Here is a 15555-nt window from a genome sequence, read left to right as displayed (position 1 = left end):
AGAGACAGAAGCAAAGAGTAATTTATGCTGACATTTTTACCGGTTAAAAGTAGTATAAATTATTTGATACGTTTCCCTTTGCTATTCCACCACACCTCACTGGAGTTGAGATTCTGAGCATATCAGCTGTAATGAACAAGGTATATTTTCAGGAGTGACAGACAGATACTGGTTTCAAATCAATACGCATTGACTTCCTCAGTTCAGGGTTATACCCTCTGCATTGGATGCAGGAAATCCTCTTTCTGCAAAAGCAAAACATATCGCGAAAAGGTGACCTTGTCTTCGTCAATTATTTATTAACCGGCCAGATTGCGCTTCCATTGCGGTTGTTTTTAACATTACAAACGTTTGTTGGCTAGTTGGAGTGTTCACCAAATTTGATCTAACTGTAAAAATACAATTCGTGTGCGCGGTGTATTTTGTTGAACTGACAGCTGTATCTCATCGAATTGTTTGTGTGTGTGTGTGTGTGTGTGTGTGTGTGTGAGAGAGAGAGAGAGAGAGAGAGTATTACGCACTTAATACAACATTAAAAGGAGTCACAGGCATGAGTGATAGCACATTATTACAATTTCAACTGTTTGCATGACATTGATCTAAATAGTCACGTGGTCGTTGCTCTGTTCTGACACGATTTCTATGGTCAGAAAATGACTGCGAATGAGTATACATTGTGGACTGTTTCTTCCGAGTTTTAAAAACAAATTTGTAATTAGTCTTCCTCCTCATCAACATCAGTTATGCTGGTACCACTGTGAAGCTGAAATTGTTTACTGGTTATGTGCACATCTATATTAACAGGGGATTTTAGCCGCACAAACATAGGGATGGATCTAACGCCAGCTACTAGAATCTTGTCTGAACAAAAATCTCGCTGAATGTATAGTATTTTTTCAAATCACGAGTGTACATATGTATGGGGACACACTAACAAAGAATTATAACGAGTTATACTGCACTGAAACGAACAAAATGTCCACCAAAATTGAACAGTTTACCAGCACGGGTTTAGTATGGCTGCGTACACGCCACACTGGACGCCTTGTGCACCGCCTTGCATTAGCCTAATTCGGGTCACAGGCGTGTAAAATGGCACTAGTGAGCTGTAGTGCACACTCTTTAGACCGGCAGTAGCGGCAGCAGCACTGCTCTCTCCATCCGCAGCCTGGGAGGGAAAGAAAGACGGGTCTCGCGCCCAACTCGCCTCTCTTTTAAAAGCTGTCATTCATTCGCGAGCGTGCACGCGCCTTTTTGCCCTCGCGGGGGGTTCCACACACGCGCGCGCCCTCCTCTCTCTCTCCCCGCGCGGGGTCCCTTCACGCGACCGCATCGAGCAGCCTCTCGCGCCTGGAGGGGGAAAGGGAGACACGAGAGCGGAGAAGGACGGAGGACCGGGACGGAGGACCGGGACGGAGCTGCTGGGAGGGATAAAAAAGAGACACAACTATCAACTGGAATCAAGAGAGAGAGAAAAATCCCCCCCGGCCCTAAACCACGGCCAACCCATCATTTCACACCGGATTTAATCCGCCCACGACTGACCAGCTACCAACTGATGTAAGGTTGGGAGAAAAAAAATCTTGTTTTGGTTATGATCCGTGGCTTAGCTAGGCGATTGATTTAGTGCTGCTAGGACAGCCATGCTAGCCGGGACCGGTGGATAGGGAGAGTCGCCTGCGAAAGGACACAGGGCCAGTGCGAGCGAGGGGGACATTGATGCGGACGGAGAGAAGAACCTGTATCCTACAGAGAAGTCCGCGCTGCAAACGCGTGTGTTTTTTTCCCTGTAAGTTAGTCTAGCTAACATTAGTGGCACTGACAGGTTTCTTACTTAACAGTCCCGGGGCGTAACGTTAGGAAGAAAAGTGTTGTTCGTGCTATTTTGTTGTTATTAATTAACAGGGGTGTATATGTAGCTAATGCAAGATGCAAGGGCTACACAGCTGGCATGCGGGATAGGGAAAATAACTGTTGGCTACCTAGCAAGCCGGCTAACTGTAGCCCCGGCTAGCTAGCGAAAAACCCTCAACCCAGCGTGCCAGCTTGCTGAGAACTAACTTGTCATTTAAATTGAGAGGATAATTCGTTTGTTTGGTCTTTGGTAACACGTTTTTACCTTGCCGGATAGCTGAATAGACGGCAAGCGAGCTTGGTGAGACGCAGACTAAAACGGTTTTGCCAGCAGGATGGGTTATTCAGTGACCGTGTCGGTAGCAAGCACGCTAGCTGTCCTTCTAGCACACTGTCTACCTGACGGTCAGTGAACGTTTGTTAGCAAAGCCAGAAGTCCAGCAAAACTGCATAACGTTAGCAAACGTTATTACATTGCTAGCTAGCTCGCTAAGGTAATCTAGTCAGCTAGGTGGTTTTGTCAGCCGTTTCAAATACTAAGCAAAGGATTTGCTTTGTTTTGCGGGAACACTGTGTTATTCCATATAACGTTTGCTAACTGGTCAACCCCTCTGCTTTCTTGTCGACAAGCCAGTGTTGTGAGTCGTTTAAGTTAGCTATGGTGTGTTATCCAGCGTCTGTAGCCAGCTAGCTAGCCAACGACAACTAGCTAATTTCCCTACTTACTAGCTATCTCGACAGCTGGAGATGTAGGTAGCTATCAAGCTATCATATTGCAGTTTTACAGTAGAGCCTCTTAGGACTTTATTCTAGCTCAATAACAGATGCATAACTTGTTAATTTCACAGCTGGCTTGTTGGTTGTCTGTCAATGTAGGCCATTCTTTAATGATAAACTGTCCAACTAGCTAGCTGGCTACAGCATCTGCACAACAACGCAACATACTACTACTGGTTAACGTTAGGTGAAATCATTGTGAACAGATTAAAACAATTTACGGACATCCTCTAGTCATATGCTAAGTGCAAACATGTTGTATATTTTAAATCAAAATTTAATTGGGACGATTAGAATGAAACGTTCGTTTACACATTGAAAACAGAAGAGTTTGGTCTTAGACCACATTATTGTGGGTGGGTAACTGGTGAATGTACTATCACATAGCGCAAAAAAAGAAAAAAAAACCCATCTGAACATATTTTACGAAATGTTTTACGTGTTTCTGGATGGTCAGTTTACGCGCTGATTAAATTCTTTCTTTTCCAGTTCTGCGGAAGTTGTATTTCAGTGAGCCAATGTAGTGCACCTTGGAAATCATGCTGCATTACGTGACCATTAGCAGTGTGAGAAGTCGGGTCTTACTCCACTGTGTTTCTGGGGTGTAGAAATACACAGGCTACGTAGGCTGTGCCAGACACAGGTAGATGGAGATATTTACCTGCTTTATCGTGTGATTCTCCATTGTCTGTGAGCATGACTGACGTGCAGCTAAGAAGTGAGTGTTCATTCACAATTAAAGGGCTGGCAGCTTCATGTAATATTTTAGCATAGACGAGTAATATTGAAGGTGCTGTTAGATAAAGCATAGGAATTTGGTTTGTAATAGTCACCTGTGATCTCTGATTTGGCTGGCAAGGGTAGGGAGCCAGACCTGGAATAAGGTGTTTCCCTGAAAGGCTTTGGTAGATTTGCAGGTGTATTAATAGATAAATGTGCAAATTGTAAGTGCATCTACTTTGCACACCGGAAGTGAAATGAGAGATGATAAAAGACAGTGGGATTTTATGGCTGAGGGATGGGTGGAGAGTTTATACGAATGTACTGTTGGTGCCAGACGAGTCGTGTAAGAGGTACACTTTGAGGTCAGTGTTTACACTATAATGCCATTCTTTTAACGATGCTGCATAATTTATTTCCAGAGGTCACGTAACAACTGCATGAACTTTAACTCTGCTGGGACTACTGCATCTTTCTGTAGAGCTTGATTTTTTTTTAACAGAGGTAGTGAAAGAAGTTTTTAATCAAATGAAAGGTGAAATTAGTGCTTTCTTCCTTGTGTTGATTCATCCAGGGCTCTTGGTTAATATGTATTCTAGGCATGCAGCGGCTTGTGTCAGGATTCTCAGCGAGATATGCAGGCTTATTTCTTTCATTTTCAAAAATAGCTGACCTTTTGTTTTCTGATGTCCTTGTCATTCCATAAAGTATCTGTCTGTCTTCTTTGTTTTTTTGTCACTTAAGGGAATGTTCAATAAGCTCTTTCAGATACTCTCCACGGGTATTGATGTGCGCAGTGCACATTTTGATTTTTGGTCCATTTTGGCGAATGCACTCTCACACACAAAATAGAAATAACTCTGTTTTCTGTTCAGATACAGGTAATGTAATGAGCATGAAATAAATCACATGTTTACAAACAACAGGTTATAAACTCAGAACTCATAACAGAAAGCCTGGGTTTACAGATTTCTCCAGTTGTTCTGGAATGGTATTCTTGATGCGTTATAATTTATACAGTATCAATCATCCTTGCACCATTGTGCAAGTATTTTTTCCCAGGAAAGGAAAGTCCCAGGAGTGTTATATCCGACAGTATCGAAGTACTTTTGTTATTAGTAGTATGCTATTATATTATACACGTGCACATATTATAGTATGTGTTTGTATACACTAGTGTGCCGTAAAAAGGTGAATTTGTTTTTAGGAAAATGTGATGAAGACAGTGTTAGAACAGTACAAGTTACCGGCATTGCTTATTATTTCATATTGTCTCCATTTTGAACTTCCTGTGTGTTGTACACAGAGGAAGGATTCACAGATGAGGAAGCTGCTCTTCCCCCCCGTAGTATTGATTTGTAACAGACCTCTCAGGCCGGTGGCTGATGACCTAACTTGGTGTGATTTGTACCTTACCAAGGAAAGAGTCCTGTCAGTAGCTTCACAGACCCACTGTGAAATCTCTTGTACCACATGATTCTAGTGTGGACACATAGCATGAAGCTGACGGCAGCTGCAAATGCATTGCTGATGGCAAACTTTTTTTGGGAGCTGTGTAAGACTTGGTAGCATTTTTGAATCGGTGCCAGTGTGTAGCGCTTTGTGTGGTTAGTGGGCACTTAAAATGTTCAGCGGTGATTTTGATTTGGGGTTGCAGCTGTGTGGCCGCTACCTTTTTAAACCAAACAGCAAAGCTCTGAAGTGCTTTTGGAAACCAAAAAAAAAAAAAAACACATGAAGGGTTGTGGTTAAAGTATTTCCAGGTTTGGTGCGTCCCGGATTTTTGTTGCTGAAATGAGTGAGAACCATTTCTGTAGTGTCATGGTTAGTGTGCTGGTCTCTGACACTGGAAGGTTGCTGTGTGATTTCAGGCTGCAGTTTTGACGTGCTGCAGATTACACTGCCGGATGTCTAAGAGGTTGATTGTGGGTAAATGTACTGCCACAGACCGCCATCCTGTGTAGGGGGCATATTTGTACATAAAGTTGATTTATGCTACATTACTGAAGATGAGCACTAACCCTTTTGAGTCATCCAGCCTCACACTCAGTGATCTCCCTCGAGTTGTGACATTAACTTGTTTCTGTGTGTAAGCAAAGTGTTGTCAAATAATTATCCTGGCTTTATTTTTCCATTAGCCTGTTACTTCAGCATTTTGACAGGTCTCCAAGTACGTGCCAGTGTATTCATCTCGTGTAAGAATCCGCCTGGCTCTGAAGTTCAAACCTTATTGGGCACATAGCCGATATTGAAATTTCAGGCATGTTTTCTTTGGCAGCAGGGAAGGCAAGCCTCGTACCGAAGCAGCACGGCCTGGTTATTCCCCGTTCTCAGTCTGACTGAGGGCCCTCTTCTGAAGACAGTTACGCTTTCAAAGGTTTTTTTTTTTGTCAGTAAATATACAAATGATAACTTTGTTTATTTTTCTCTCTGCTTTCTTTTAGGAAAAGAGATGTTTCTTTTGTCTGAAAATAATTCATGTTGAACTGGTAAGTAGGGATTTTTTGTTCTTTTTTGTTTATGTGCATTTTTTGTTTTGACTGAGTTGTATATCCGTATTGTGTGTGGAAAATATATCTGTATGCAACATTATGAAAACTATTTACCACCAGTGAAACTGTAATATTTTCATCTGACATGCTGTGTTGGTGGCTTGGGTATATCCTGTTAAATTGATTTTAAAAATAGCATTAGACACATCAGTTTCTGAAAGCAGTTCAAACAGCATTTCCAAGAAATCTGACATCATAATGCCAGTGGGCAACAGTGTTCTTCCTAAGGTGCGAGAAGACCGTCCTTTCAGGTGAGGGTGCTGGCCGTGTTTGAACTGTATACAAATGAGGCATTTTGACAGCAAAAAGCAGTTTTCATGCTTTTCTGCTGGAGCTCACAGCGTGACATCAGTGGGTAAAATCCTATCTGCAAAATGGACTCCGAGATTTCCCCTCTGAGCCTTGTGTGTGGCATCTGCCTCTTTATCAACTGTCTTTATCTGACTTTACTCAAAATGTCAGGAGATTCACTGCAGCTTAGGCAGGCTGTTTGTTTCAGTTTCATTTAGCCGGCCACTACGTTGAAAGCCACTTGCTTTGCATACTGAGTGGTACAAATAGATTAAAATTTTTTTTACCTGTGTTCCATCTTAAAGACTACTCAACCCCACCCCCTCATGAAAGGGTTGAAACCCACGGTGAAGTCCCACAGTGAGGATAGCACTCGGATTTCAGCAGTTTCCTGTCTGCCTGTCTGTGTCTCTCTGCTACTCTCTCACCCCCTCGCCCTCTCTCCCGCCTCTGGAGTCGTTGCCGTGACGACCCGAGTAACAGGACCTCCGGCATCAGAACACGCCCTTATATTACCACCTTAATTAATGAATATTTACTGAGACCCGGTATTTTGACGTCATAGTCCAGGAGGTTAATGTTTGAAGCTGGAAGCATTTTTAAAAGCTTTTTTTGGCCCATACTGTACTAATCTATCAGAAAAAAACATGTACATAACTTCCAGATGAATAGCATTCTATTATTTTTACCAGTGAAACAGGGTTACAATGCTACTGCCGAACATGAAAACCAAGATCTTTAGGCAGTGAGATGGTACAAAATATGGAAACACACTTTATTTCCTGCATATACCTCTTTCCTCTTTCCTCTTTCCTCCTGTGATTGTGCAAGCACATGTCATTTTAAGCACCTCAGAATACAAAAGGCCACTTCCAACAGACAGACTGTCTGCTGTTATTGCAATAAATGTGTAAGGAAAATGATTTAAGGACTGCATTAGCATCCAGATATTCCAGGGGGTGCAGTTAATCTCTCTGTATGTGTGTCTGTGTATGCACACATACATATGTACATTGTGGTGATTATTCTTAAATTACATTATCTGTCTGACAGGCATCCTCCTTACCCAGGGTTGCATGCTGCGTGTGAAATACGGGGGGTCTCGGGGGGGGGGGGGGTCTGAGACCCCTTGATTGACACTTGAAACCCTCTGAAAGGCTCAACAGCAAAATTTTGGGGGGGGGGGGGGGGTCTGGAAAAAAATATTTGTCACCAAAAATGTCTTTTAACCCTTAAAGCCTGACAGATGCAGCCTGCGTCCAAATTCACATCCCTTCTTCTCGGTTGAATTGCTCACAAAGTATTCGGAGCAAAAACCCTCCCATACTTTGACACCTAAATGTTGGCAGGTATGGGTAGGGGGGAACCCCCGATTGCCACCGGGTATTTCACACACTGGTTACATGGCTGTATGTTACACATTTATAGCAGCTGGATATTTACAGAGGCAGCTCAGGTTAAGTACCTTGCCTGACTGCAGAGTGACAGTTTCCCATCTCTTCCTTAATCTCACGAGGAAATGCAGTGTCTAGAGCAGATGTCAGTGTAACTTGTGTCCCGCACGTAATCTTAACAGCTGTTTGTATTTCCTCGTCCTTAGTCATAAAGTCTACGGACTGTGAATGCTTTGTGCACAGTTAAAACTGTGTGTGCGTGTGTGCGTGTGTGCGTGCGTGCGTGCGTGCGTGTGTGAAAGAGAAGGTGATGGTTCACGTATATTCCTGTCTGGGATGTGGGGTACAGCATGTTATTTTCTTTTCATTTTATGTTCTCAGTGCGTGATGCGGATCTGTATATGTGCATTTCACACCATTGTCCTTCAACAGTAAAAATTGATTGTGCGCATGAACCGGTACATGTTTAATAAATGTTTAGCTTTACCTTTGATTACCTTTGGATGGAATGTATCCGCATCATTGACCATGGTATACCTGTACGATTTATTTTAATTTATTTAGCTTCCCAGTGTTTCTGTCATTGCTTGTATGTCATTGTATGTCACTGTGAATTTCAATGTATGCCCTCATAATTTTGGAGACGAAAATTGGCCTATTCCTACTGTTTGTTTTGTACTGCGTCAGAAACAATGCAGATTTATATCACTGAGCATAATTAGATTTCTCAGTCTGATGCAGTTGGCAAATGGTTAGCAGTATACGTTTAGAGTGAGTATTTATTTGCTAATAAATGCAATCTTTATAAGAAGTTACAGTGGCAGTTGTGTATTTTAGTTGCTGCAGTAACCTCATTGAAATCACTGCTGACTTCTGAATTAAAAGTAATGCTTCCGTATCTGTATTTAAATAGGCTAGTCGGTCACTTAGGCTGCGATCGATCGACCCACAGCGTTATGTAATTGGATTTGTGGCCGTGGCCGTTCGGTTGCAGGGCCGGTTCAGACGCAAGCCATTACACTTTTCTGTTTTGCAAATGCAAATGCTTGATTTGGTTATTGTCGGAGGATTGCCAGAGAGTGCGAGTTAAGTTGTTTCTCCTTTGTGCGCGGCGCGTGGGGAGGGGGGGGGCGGAGTTGGCGACAGACGGATTGTGTGCCAGAGTGTTCCATCCATCTCAGGGCAACCGGGGAATTGACAGGGGAGATGGTAGGTGGTAGTCAGCTTGACAGAAGCTGCTACGGCTTTGCAGAGGGCAAAAGGATGCATTTGTGCTCACGATGAGCGAGCGTCCGGGGCAGCGAAAGGTGCACATGTTGCAGTGGTGGGGGTTTTGATGAGGTTAAGCTGGCTGCTGGCTGTTGTATGACATCCAAGTGACAGGTGCGGTGAAGTCAAGGTGGAAGGAGGAGGCTGTTCGTTAGAGAAACGGATGGCCGGGCCACCCTGTGTCTCAAGCAAAGCAACCAGGTTTCACCTCCCTCACCAAACTCTGCAGTGAACACTGTGTAGAGCGGAACTGTAGGCTGTTAGGAAAATGAGTTACAAAGTATAATATCATTCCAGATAAAACACTTAATGTGTTGGGGAGCATATAGCAAGCTATAGCGTGTGTCACAATCTCTAAATTCTGGGGAAAAAAGAAATTCAGTTCCAATATTTTAATTCCATTTTTTTTTATTCATGTATTTTATTTCCTTTGAAACATCAGCTTTTCAGTTGGATTGCAGTATATATCAGCTGTACATTGTCAGCTCCCCGGGATGTGGTCACTTAGCAGTACATTTTTACATTTGTACTGGATCCTTGCCAGTGAGTAGTGTTAGCAGAGCTTGTTTTGCATTTCATGGTCATAAATTTCAGGCAGCGTATCGTGGTTAGAACGCAGAACTCCATGCTGGCCAGATGTTTTGGTTTTAAAGCACGAGTGTGACTGTTCTGTACCCTTTGATAAGACATTTCACTTGAATTTCTTCCATGAAGACTAGACTTCAGTATAGCTGCGTGCAAACATGTAAAAAAGAAAGCTTCCTTCCATACACAGAAATACAGTTTTGTTATTGATGTTGTTACTGATGTGGGCAAACACTAGCGGGTGTTGTGCTGGGTATTTTGTGTATGAATGTATTCCTGAACCGGGTAGAAGACAAACATGTTAATTATACCTTGAATGTTCTATAGTGACTAGGATAGGGAGGGCGAAAAAAAGCTCTTGCTTTTCTTGGGCTACACGTGTGTCTAAAAATACACAGGAACTGTGCAAAGAAAAGCTATTATCTTCTCTCTCTAATTTCATCCTCCCCACAGGAAACAGCATCACTTCTCTCAGATTCACCAAACCCCTGTTTCTGACCGCTGAAGGGGAGACGTACTCGTGAACATAATTTACACTGCCAATTAAACCGGTGACCTTTGTCCCACAATGCAGAATGACTTTTTCACATTATAGCTTTTGATCTATTATTATCTCCCCCGTAGTGAAACCTGGCAGAAAAGACTGATGATCAGCGAAATATTGAATATCTTCACGACTCACTTAGCCACTTAACAGTGGGTAATGTCGGGGTGGCTGTGTTTAATTTGTTGAGGCCTTAGCTGTTGAACAGAGACGCTCCTGGTGATTCAGCCACATCAGACCGCAGTGTGGGGAGAATCTCAGCTCAGTCCCACAGCAGGGTTAACTTTCCTTTAGTCTGATTACCGCAGCACATGACTGCCTTCCAAGATCAGATGACTTTGTACACATTAGGAATGTAGGGCTTTTCATAATCTTTCTTTATTAGCCCCTAGAAGTCTGAGGACGACGACTTATTTAATCAAGGCAAAGAAACGAAAATGAGGCAGCCAATGTGTGTTGAATCAGGGCTATGTTTCATTCGGAAGCTTAGGAGTTGGCATGGTGAATTTTGTGGCTGAAAGATGATGAGGATGATGAAGAACTGTATGCCATAGCACCCATAGGATCTCAGAGCACCCTAGAGTGGGGGTGGGGAGGTGGTGGATGAGTGAAATTAATATATGATAAAATAATGCCTCATGGGGACTGCTGTATGAAAAAGGAGATTTCAACATGTATAATTTATTTACACTTTGCAAAAGCACTTCAGTCAAAGCTTGCAGGGGATATCGCAAAATCACAAAGGCCGAGAGGACCCCCTTGTCTCGCTGAAAGATGTAGCAGTGGAATCTTGCTGATCTTGCAGCTATAAAAGTGGCTCAGGTGGAAGGTGCGATGGGAAATATTCATATTGCCATAAATGTGGCTACTAAACGATAGCTGGGTAGGCTCTGTTATGGCTATATATTTGGGTAGAATAGAAGTATTCAAGAAGACATCTGTCTAGCTACTGATGGCTAGAAATGGCTATGTAATAGCTGCTGATAGCTAGGGTCCCACATTCTACAAAAGTATTTCCTTTGATTCCCAAAGAAAGGAAACTGATTCCCTGCTAGCTATTTAAAATGTCAACACAGCAATACAGCTAGTGAACTAGCTGCACACCAATGCCCTGACACCATCTTGTTTGGTCCTGCCTGCAGGTCTACTGGTGCACAGTATAAAATGTACTTGTTTAATAAGTGTATACAAAAATATTTTATTACAGCAGTACTTACCACCAGACCTTTTGCATTAAATAATAAATTCATTTAGTAATAAATATATACTCCAGAATTTTCTAAATTTTAAAATGATTTCACTGTTTATGTGTTCTTACATATACTGTGTAAATGGGCTATTCTGATAGCCCGTTTATTTATTTCTTATTTCATTTTGACAGGATTCTTCCTCCATAATTAGCTTTGTACCATTGTGATTGATCAAGACTGGGCCTGAATAAGAGTTCAAAAGAGGCTACTCCCTGCCTACTAATGAAATTCACTAATTAGGCAGTCCAGAGGCAGATGATTCCATATGTAGTTCTTTTTAGTGTGAAATTAGACCGAGACCCCCAGATCTCATTTCTGTCTCCCTCGCTACATGGCAACAGCACACCAGTCTCAGTGGGAAATGGCAGATTCCCTCGTTCACAGAAACCGAAATCTCTCTCTCCCCTTCATTCAGGCCATCCGAAAGTCACACAGATTGCCAAAACATACACTCTTTCAATCCCTTTTTCTGGAGTCCTATTTTGAAGGTGTACCGTCGGGTCACTGCGGGCTTTTTTAATATCTCTGGTGGGATGGGTTTTACGGATATTGAATTTCCCTTGTGAAAACATCATTTTGGAATTTGCACGGTATGAAATGTAGCTTGTTTTTTAGATTTACGGAGTTGACGTAGTGAGGGGTTTATTATGTGCCAACAGTGTAAAAAAATGATGATGGCTTAGCCAGCTGGGATTAAAAGAGGGTGAATAGGGGATAAGCTTGTTATTGAGATCATGATTTTAAGTGTTGCCTCTTAGATATTAAACTCTGTTGCCTCATTTATTATTATTGTGTTATATTTCCAAGTTATTAAACTCACACTTTTTTTTAACAGTATTTTAGCTATTATTATCTGGGAGGCTCACCTACATGAAGCTATTACCCTTCATCGGCTGGGTCACAGTCTGTCCCGCTGTGTGCTCATAGGTCCATTAAATGTAATTTTATGGATTACAGTATAACTGCATGTAGCAACTCCAGGGACACCAGCCTCGCAGAGTACAGAGTCTGCACCTAACACTTGCCAGTCGGACCCCTTACACACCCTGATGATGCATTTGCTGTAAAAACCCATCACGGCTTATTAGCCAGGATGAGTTACAGCGGGCCTCGACCACAGATCAGCACCTAATCTCCTACAGCACAGTGTCCCCATCACTGAACAGGGGGCTTTGGGATCTGCGCTCCCACAGTATTTTCATGAGTGTCTCTCGGGCTCTGTTTTTGGACGCCGTGTACCGTGTTTTGGGGAAATGACCGTCCTCCTCAGCAGCTGCGTGTGAATGAAGGTCGCAGTGTGGCTTTCTCATGGCCGTGGTCACCGCTGTTTGTTTAAATTCTATTTCGTCTGGAAGAGAGCGAAGACATCGCTCTCCCAGATGTGGCATGTACAGAGGGGAGGGGGAAAAAAGGCAGATTTTTTTTTTTCTTTTTTTTTTTTTACTGAAGGGTTGAAACATATTGGTTTCACCCAGAGGCCCTGTAGTGTTGCTGACAGATTGAAATGCTCTTGGGGGGATGGAGGGTGGGGTGGGGGTGGGGGTGGGGATGGGGGGGCTTTGGGATTATCTGTAGTTCTAATCAAGGGAATGTTTGCAGTTACCTCACACAATGTTGTGTCTCATCTCTAAAAATAAACGCGCTATTTTTAAAGAGATTTTCCTTTGACGAAGTCTAGGTTCCAGGATGCTGTGCCACTCCAATTTCTTCGACTGCCTGGAGTGTCAGCGTTGAATGGGCAGCGTCATGGGGAACCCGCTGATTGTCCCTTTGTGCAGTAACCATCTGGTACCATTCGATACAAGACGTAGTTTTTGTGTGTGACTGAATCATGTGTTTGAACAGAGGATTCTGGTGCATCCGGGAAGATTTCTCTGCAGTTCTTTCTTTAAGCGCTGTTGCCACTCTGGAACAGACACATTGTGCATACATAAGGCATATTACTGATCTTAATAAATTTGGAGAAAATGATCTTCTACAAATGTGAATGGCAGAATTTTGATGATCAGTTTGTTCACACCTTTTAATTTGCAAATTTCGTCTTCCATGTCTTGTTCTACCAATGTTTATTGACTAATGGGCAGAGTTTCTCCACAATGAATCTTTTAGCGAGGGTAGCAGAATTAATTTTCAAGGTGCCCACTATCTTTGGCTATTACTTGCATCTGCCTATCTCCCCTTCTTCAACATTTTCTCCTCCACTCAGCAGGGTAGGATTTTGTTAATGGCACAAGAATTTGATTGCTGGATGAAACCAAGACTAACGTCCTGATGGCAGATTGGTTGAATAATCGGTTCAACAGTTGGTTGAACTGGTGGGCCCCACCCTTAGTACACCCCAGTTACGCCCCTATTACATTCAGAATTCAAGTGGATGAAGTTTTTTTTTTTTTTTTTTTTTTTTTGGAGTAGTGCATACATTTTATTCACAGATAGAGACACTCAATGCCCAAGAGACATTTGCTAACACTAAATCCTGGCTTTGGGTGAGGGGGCAGACTTAGGGGCAATACCCATACACATTCTCTACTAGGTGCTACCAGACAATTTACTGTGTCCAGAGGCAGTTGATCAGGTGCACCAGGGCAGCATATCACAAGGCTGGCCAAGGCCGAGGGGGAGTACAGAAAGGTGTGAGAAATTTTTAGATAAGTACAGCAGCTGTTGTTCTTTGTGTGCACAAGAGTAATAATGATATTGCATGTTCTAGGTTACAAGTCCTAAATGTTGGTATCGGATTAATATAGACCTGGTTTTAATCAGGGGAGCAAGTTGTGTTTCCATTGCTGTTTTAAAGAAGTTATGCAGTGTGGTTGTTTGGAAGAACAAGCTGTTGATGTCGATATGCACATTTGAATTAAGGTGGTGTCCTTGTATCCCATGGTGTTAACAGGTAATTTATAATTGACTAAACAGAGGCACACCCCCCCCCCCCCTAAACACACACCTATCCAGCTATCACCCATCCAAAGAAGGTGCTGTATGTGTTTATTAATAGGTTTTCACCTAGTCTATACATATATTCACTATCTTAATGAACAAACAGAGCTGCCGATACAAAAGCACCTTGTCCTTATTCAACCTTGTTTCTTACCCATTACTGCTTATCAGTGAGTAATTAACCGCTGAAGTGATAATGGTTTTTGAACTTGCCTAAATTTGCCGAATTTAAAAGTGAGGAATTCATGTGTAGATTTAGAGTAAACCTAAGTTAACAATGTCGAAGAGACAGCAAAGACACAGATTATGCCTTTAAAGACATGAACAAATCATTAGTTCTTGGTTATAACCTTGTATAGCTGCTCGCTACTGTGCAACATAGGGCTGTATTGGCAATAACCCCATGGACCTGTTCTATTTCTTTTAACCTAATTCATTAATTGCTAATCAACTATTAAGATGTCCTGACATGGGGTAGTACTGATACTGACATGGGTTTTAACATTTTCTAAAAATGTCAAAAATAATAGGTCACACTCAGACACTAGCAACATTTTTTTCATGTATAGGCCACATGTTTTGTTTTTTCTATTTCAGAGACAGCTGATGAAATGAAAATGGTTGTTTTTCTTCTTTTGAAATGTTAACAGCTCAGTTGGAATGTTCATTCATATTTCAGTCGTTCTGAACTTCAAAATTATTCCATGAAAAATACGCTCGTTTAGTAACATCATTCGTGTCAGTTGATTTTTTTAAAATACAGAATTAAAGGTCAGTTCTGATGCTGTCCATATGTCCATCCCTTTTCCCCATATAATAGTCAGAACCTCTGTCTATGTATCTCTTATATTATTTTAGTGTAATTTGCTTATACTGATTATGAACAGTTGACTTGCAACATCATGTTTTCCTTTTCAGTGCTTACTCGCTTATTACTTGCATATGTTCACTGCTCCAGGTGATAGCTTGCTACATTTCCTTGTCTTTCATAGCAGTGGAGAGCTCCACCACATTGAGATCAGTACCCTTACAGGTTGTATTAACACAAGTCTCTTTGAAGGCTACTTCAATGATTTCATTATTAACGCTACTTAACTAAGTTGTACCATATAGTAAGACAAATGTATATGTATGTGTTTCACTTAAGACAGTCAGCTGACAATTCATACACTTTATAGTTCTCTTTATCTGCCGTTGTCATTTACATGTAGCTAGCTAGAAAGTGCCACAGTGTGGGGAAAAAAAATCCTCCTCTCTTTTTCTACACGGCAAACAATGTCTCCGTCTGGCTGAACATTTTCCCTGTTTGCTTTAAGAGATCAGCTCCATTTGTGGAAGATTTACATGGCTTAGTTGGCACTTTGTCAGGCTGCATCCTC

The 15555-nt window shown here is 42.1% G+C and overlaps 1 protein-coding gene across 4 annotated transcripts in view; it reads left to right on the top strand.

Annotated features, from left to right (window-relative positions):
* The first annotated feature begins 1126 nt into the window (after positions 1–1126).
* Positions 1127–15555, top strand: part of LOC118791910 (1-phosphatidylinositol 4,5-bisphosphate phosphodiesterase beta-4-like) — a 90781-nt gene continuing 76352 nt past the window's right edge. For 2 of the 4 annotated variants that reach the window (XM_036549426.1, XM_036549423.1), the window contains exons 1-2: positions 1127–1565; positions 5796–5840. The gene's annotated coding sequence lies outside the window, so the exon portion shown is untranslated. Of the gene's footprint in view, positions 1566–1611; positions 1790–5795; positions 5841–15555 lie in introns of those variants that run through there. The other 2 variants (XM_036549424.1, XM_036549425.1) reach the window with 2 other exon arrangements.

The sequence above is a fragment of the Megalops cyprinoides genome, chromosome 17 (genome assembly GCF_013368585.1).
Source record: "Megalops cyprinoides isolate fMegCyp1 chromosome 17, fMegCyp1.pri, whole genome shotgun sequence".
NCBI lineage: Eukaryota > Metazoa > Chordata > Actinopteri > Elopiformes > Megalopidae > Megalops > Megalops cyprinoides.
This window is presented reverse-complemented; position numbering and strand designations above follow the sequence as displayed.